Genomic DNA, 6,184 nt, shown 5'->3' with positions numbered 1-6,184 from the left:
GAGCGAGATCTTATCTCATAACTTCTCAGTTTCTTTCACTGTTTAAAAGGCCAAAATCCTAGAGCTGCCTACAATCCCCTGCTTGATTTAGCCTAACAGTCCAGCCTCATCTGACACCACCTTATTGCTTCTGGTTCACTGCTTCAGCCATTCAGCCCTCTTTCCATCACTCCAATGTGTCATGCTCCTTCCCAATCCTGGGTCTTACGTATTCTCTTCCCTCAGTTCTGGAAGACCTGCAACAACCCACTCTCCCTCACTTAGTCAACGCCTATCTTTTATAACTGATGGTAAATGTCACTCAAAAGTCAGGAAAGCCTTCCCTCATAACTAGATGAGGTTACTGTTTGAGTTACACACTTCTGTACTTTAAAAAATAATCCGTATCTCCCCTCCCAACTAGATTATAAGCTCCATGAAGTCAAGGAATTGGGTTTTTTTCATTAAGCCTTTTAAAAACTTTAAAAATTTTTGAGATATTTATAGATTCACCAGCAGTTGTAAAAACTAATGCAGAGAAATCTCATGTGCGCTTTACCCAGTTTCTCCTAATGTACATCTTGCACAACTAAAGTATAATGTCATAACCAGGATATTGAACAGTGATACATCAAGTTAGAGGACATTATTATTATCATGTGACCCTTTCATAACCCCACCAACTTCCCTCTCCTGCTACGATTTCCTTAATTCCTGACAATCACTATTCTGTTCTCCATTTCTATAATTTTGTCATGTCAAGAATGTTATAGTAGTGGAAAATTACAGTATGTAACATTTTGGGGATTGACTTTTTTACTCAGCATAATTCTTTGTAGATTCATCTGGCTTGATGCGCATATCATTAGTTTGTTCCTCTTTATTACTGAGTGGTATTTCATGGCATGGATGCAACACACTTTAGACAGCCATTCACCCATTGAAGAACATCTGCATTGTTTCCAGTTCTGCCTATAACAAATAAAGTGTCTATAAACATTCATGTAAAAGTTTTTGTATTAATATACATAATCATTTCTCTGGGGAAAATGCCCAGGTGTATAGTTGCTGGGTCACACAGTAGTTGTGTATTTAGCTTTTTCAAAAACTGCCAAAATCTTTTCCAGAGTAGCTGTACCCTTTTACGTTTCCACCAATAACATATAAGTGATTCTATTTCTCTATTTCCTTGCCAACATTTGGTGGGTCATTATCTCTTAGCCATTCTGGTGTGTATGTAGTGATATCTCATTGTGGTTTTAACTTGCACTTTCCTGGTAGCTATGATGTTGAACATTTTATTATGTGCTTATTTGTCATCTGTGTATCCTCTTCAGTAAAGTGTCTCTTGATACATTTTGTCCATTTCCTAATTGGGTTGATTTTTTTTCTGACTGTTGAACTTTGAGAAATGTTTAAATATATTCTAGATGCTAATCTTTTGTCAAATACATGGTTCGCAAATATATTCTTCCATTTTTCATCTTCTTAACAAGGTCTTTCAAATAGCAAAGTTTTTAATTTTGATGAGATCCAATTTATAAATTTTTGCTTTTGTGGATCACAAGTTTGGTGTCAAGTCTAAGGACATTTTGACTAGCCCTGGAGCCCAATGATTTTCTTTGATTTTCTCCTAAAAGTTTTTTAGTTTTCCATTTAAGTCTATGCTCCATTTTTGAGTTAATTTTTGTTGAAGGTATGAGATTACATAGAATTTCTTTCTTTTTTCTTTTTTTTGTCTATGGAAATACAGATGTCCAATTGCTCCAGCATCATTTGTTAAAAAGGCTATCTTTCCTTCATCGAATTGCTTTCGCACCTTAGTCAAAGATCACTTGAGCATATTTATGTGGGTCTACTTCTGGATTTTTTTGTTCTATTCCATTGATCTAAGTGTTTATCTCTCTGCCAATACTACATAGTCTTGATTACTGTAGCTATATAACCAGTCTTGAAATCGGATTACTTTATTCTTCTTTTTCAAAATTGTTGTAGCTATTTTTGTTTCTTGCCTTTCTGTATACATTTCAGAATAATCTTGTCTATATCTGTAAAAAGTCTTGCTGAGGTTTTCATAGGAATTTGATTAAACCTGTGTATCAATTTGGGGTCAACTGATATCTTTACTATGCTTAATTTTTCAATACATTAACAATTTTCTACATTTATTTAGATCTCTTTTTATTTCATTAGCATGCTATAGCTTTTGGCATATAAGTCCTGTACATGTTATATTAAATTTACACCTAAATATTTCTTCACTTAAAAAATATTTTTTTGAGATGGAGTCTCACTCTGGCTGGAGTACAATGGCACAATCTTGACTCACTGCAACCTCCGCTTCCCAGGTTCAAGCGATTCTCCTGCCTCAGCCATCCAAGTAGCTGGGATTACAGGCACCCACCACCATTCCTGGTTAATTTTTGTATTTTTAGTAGAAATGGGGTTTCACCATGTTGTCCAGGCTGGTCTCGAACTCCTGATCTCAGGTAATCTGCCTGCCTTGGCCTCCAAAAGTGCTGAGATTGCAGGCCTGAGCCACTGCGCTCGGCCTCTTCACTTTTGTTTTTTTTGAGTAAATGTAAATCGTATTGTATTTTTAATCTTAGTGATCGTGTTTGTTGCTAGCATGTGGAAGTACAATTGTATTCAGTTTTTTTGTAAATTCTTTTGAATTTTTTATGTAAACAACCATGCAGTCTGCAAAAGGAACTCTTTTATTTCTTCCTATCTGATCTGTTGCCTTTTATTTCCTGGTTTTGATTTATTACACTGGCTAGGAGTTGCAGCAATATGTTGAAGAAGAGCGGTGAGAACACACATCCTTGCTTTGTTCCTGATCTTAGGAGAAAAGCATTTAGTCTTTCACCATTAAATATAATATTATATATAAGGTTTATTTTATTTTATTTTTTACTTTTATTTGTTTATTTTTTGAGACAGAGAATCACTCTGTTGCCCATGCTGGAGTGCAGTGGCGCAGTCTCGGCTCACTGCAACCTCCATTTCCTGGATTCAAGCGATTCTCCTGCCTCAGCCTCCCAAGTAGCTGGTATTACAGGCACCCACCACCACACCTGGCTAATTTTTTGTATTTTTAGTAGAGACGGGGTTTCACCATTGTTGGCCAGGCTGTTCTCAAACTCCTGACCTCATGATCCACCTGCCTTGGCCTCCCAAATTGCTGGGATTACAGGCGTGAGCCACCGTGCCCGGCTATTTTATTTTATTTTTTGAGACAGAATCCTGCTCTGTTACCCAGGTTGGAGTACAGTGATGTGATCTTGGCTCACTGAAACCTCCAACTTCCGGGTTCAAGAGATTCTCCTGCCTCAGCCTCCCGAGTAGCTGGGACTACATGTGCATGCCACCTTGCCTGGCTAATTTTTGTATTTTCGGTAGAGACGTGGTTTCACCATTTTGGCCAGGCTGGTCTCAAACTCCTGACCTTAGGTGATCCGCCTGTCTCTACCTCCCAAAGTGCTGGGATTGTAGGCGTGAGCCACCATCCCCAGCTATAGAGGTTTCTTGTAAATGCTTTTTATCAAGTTGAAATAGTTTCCTCTCCAACTTTTCTGAGAGTGATGAATTGGTGTTGAAGCTTGTCAAATATTTTTTTGGTATTAATTTACATGATTATGTGATTTTTCTTATTTTCCCTGTTAATATGATTGATTATACTGATTGATTTTCAATAGTTGAGACAACCTTGCGTCTCTGACATAATCCACTTGGTCATGGTACGTCATTCTTTTTACAAATAGCTGAGTATTTTAAAAAGCTGTCTCCTACAGGAAGGAAGAGCTGAATTCTTTTTTCTAATATTCTGTTAAGGACTTCTGCATCTATATTCAAGAGTGATATTGGCTGTATTCTTTCTTTGCCTGTTTTGGGTATCAGGCTAACTTCATAAAACAAAATGGAAATTGTTTCCTCCTCTTCTGTTTTCTGTAAGGGATTGAGTAGATTGGGTGTTGTGCTAGGTTCTACACTATATATACATAACTGGTCACACTATACTACTGTTATTTTAACTATTTCAAATAAAATATGGAAACTTTTATGCCTCTTTATCCTTCCCCATTTGCAATATAATTGTTTTAGATATTTCCTCTACATACAGTTAAAAACACATCAGACTGTTATCATTATGGTTTAAACCTCAAACTTAATGCAGTAACTCAAGATGACATGGAAAGCTTATTTTATTTAGTCATATTTTGTTTGCCAAGTTATTCTTGTTCCAAGATTTTTTTTCCTTTATCATTTTGTCTCTGTTTAGAGAACTTCTTTTAAGCTATTATTTTAGAATAGGTGTGCCAGCCACAGCTTTTCCTCATTTTCCTCATATAATAATGTCCTGAGGACAGGCACAGTAGCTCATAACTGTAATCCCACCACTTTGGGAGGCTGAGGCGGGCTGATCACTTGAGTCCAGGAGTTCGAGACTGGACTGGGTAACATGGTGAAACCCTGTCTCAACAACAACAACAAAATACAAAAAATTAGCTGGATGTGGTGGCACATACCTGTTGTCCCAGATACTAGGAGGCTGAGGCGGGAGGATTGCTTGAACCTGGGAGGCAGAGGTTGCAGCAAACTGAGATCATGCCACTGCACTCCAGCCTGGGCAACAGAAATCCTATCCGAAAAAAAAAAAAAAAAAAAGCAAGAATGTCTTGATCGATTTCCCCTTAATTCCTGAAGAATATTTTGGCTGGTTGTAGGATAAACATTTGAAAAATATGATGCCACTTCCCTTTGGCCTCCATGTCTTCTGATGAGAAATCCACTGTCATTCAAATTGTTTTATACAGACAGGGCCAGGCGCAGTGCTCATGCCTGTAATCCCAGCACTTTGGGAGGCTGAGGAGGGTGGATCACCTGAGGTCAGGAGTTCAAGACCAGCCTGGCCAACATGGTGAAACCCCATCTCGACTGAAAATACAAAATTAGCTAGGCGTAATGGCACATGCCTGTAATCCCAGCTACTCAGGAGGCTGAGGCAGGGGAATCACTTGAACCCAGGAGGCAGAGGTTGCAGTGAGCCGAGATCACGCCATTGCACTCCAGCCTGGGCAACAAAAGCAAAACTCCGTCTCAAAAAAAAATTGTTTTATATAGACAGAATAGATAAGGTGTCATTTTCTTTGCTCCCCTCATGAATTTTTTTTGTCTTTCAGATGTTCAAGTGTCCTGATGTGCATTCGTTTTGGATGGGTGGTTATCCAATTGGGGTCTGTTCTGCTTCTTTAATCTATCAATTTATTTCTCTGGCCAAATTTGTGGAGTTTTCAACCATTATTTCTTCAAGCACTTATTCATCCCTGACCTTTCACCCTGCTTTCCAGGACTCCACTGACAGGAGTATTCAACCTTTGGTTATAGTCCTACAAGTCTCTAAGCCTCTGTTCATTTTTTCAGTCTACTTCACTCTCTTCAGGTTGGATTGTTTCTATTGTTCTATCTTCCAGTTCATTGGGACTTCTTTCTGTCACCTCCATTCTGCTGTTAAGTCCATCTTTGGAGATTTTTATTTTGGTTACTTTATTTTTCAAGTCTAAAATTTTCATAGGGTTTTTTCTTATATTTTCTATTTTTTTATGAGGCTTTCCTTTTTTTATTTGTTTCACACATTCATAATTGCTCATTAAAACATTTTTGTAATGACTGCTTTAAAATCTTTGTCATATGCTTAATGGTAACTAAATATTATCATCAAAATCATTAATTAGTTTTTGATAACCTTCAGAACTGAATCTCAAAATGTTGCCCATTACATAGATTTTTCTTATCACAAACAGCCATGCAAATTGTACCCTCTGCCTGCTAACATCACTGAAACATGCTGTAACCCTGTTCCTTATTAATGGCTTCTACTATCACCTGTACTTCTGGCTTAACTCCTAAACCTGTCTCTTATCCAACAGTTTCCCTATAGCTTCTATGTCTCCTATTTTTACATATAGTCTACAATTATATTGAACTGTTTCCAAAAAAATACGTACTTACAAACATGTAAACTCTTTTTAGGCCCAAGATGATCTGTTCTAGGCATTTAACAGTATTTGTATATGCAATACTAAGCATCATTCAATGATATTTAAAAAACACAATATTTATCAAGAGCATTTGTTAAGAACATTAGCTTCATGCCTATGTTGTTTTACATTATATTAGTTTCTATAAATTAAAAGAGAAATAA

This window comes from Mandrillus leucophaeus, unplaced genomic scaffold (genome assembly GCF_000951045.1).
Source record: "Mandrillus leucophaeus isolate KB7577 unplaced genomic scaffold, Mleu.le_1.0 Scaffold614, whole genome shotgun sequence".
NCBI classification, from domain to species: Eukaryota; Metazoa; Chordata; class Mammalia; order Primates; family Cercopithecidae; genus Mandrillus; species Mandrillus leucophaeus.
This window is presented reverse-complemented; position numbering follows the sequence as displayed.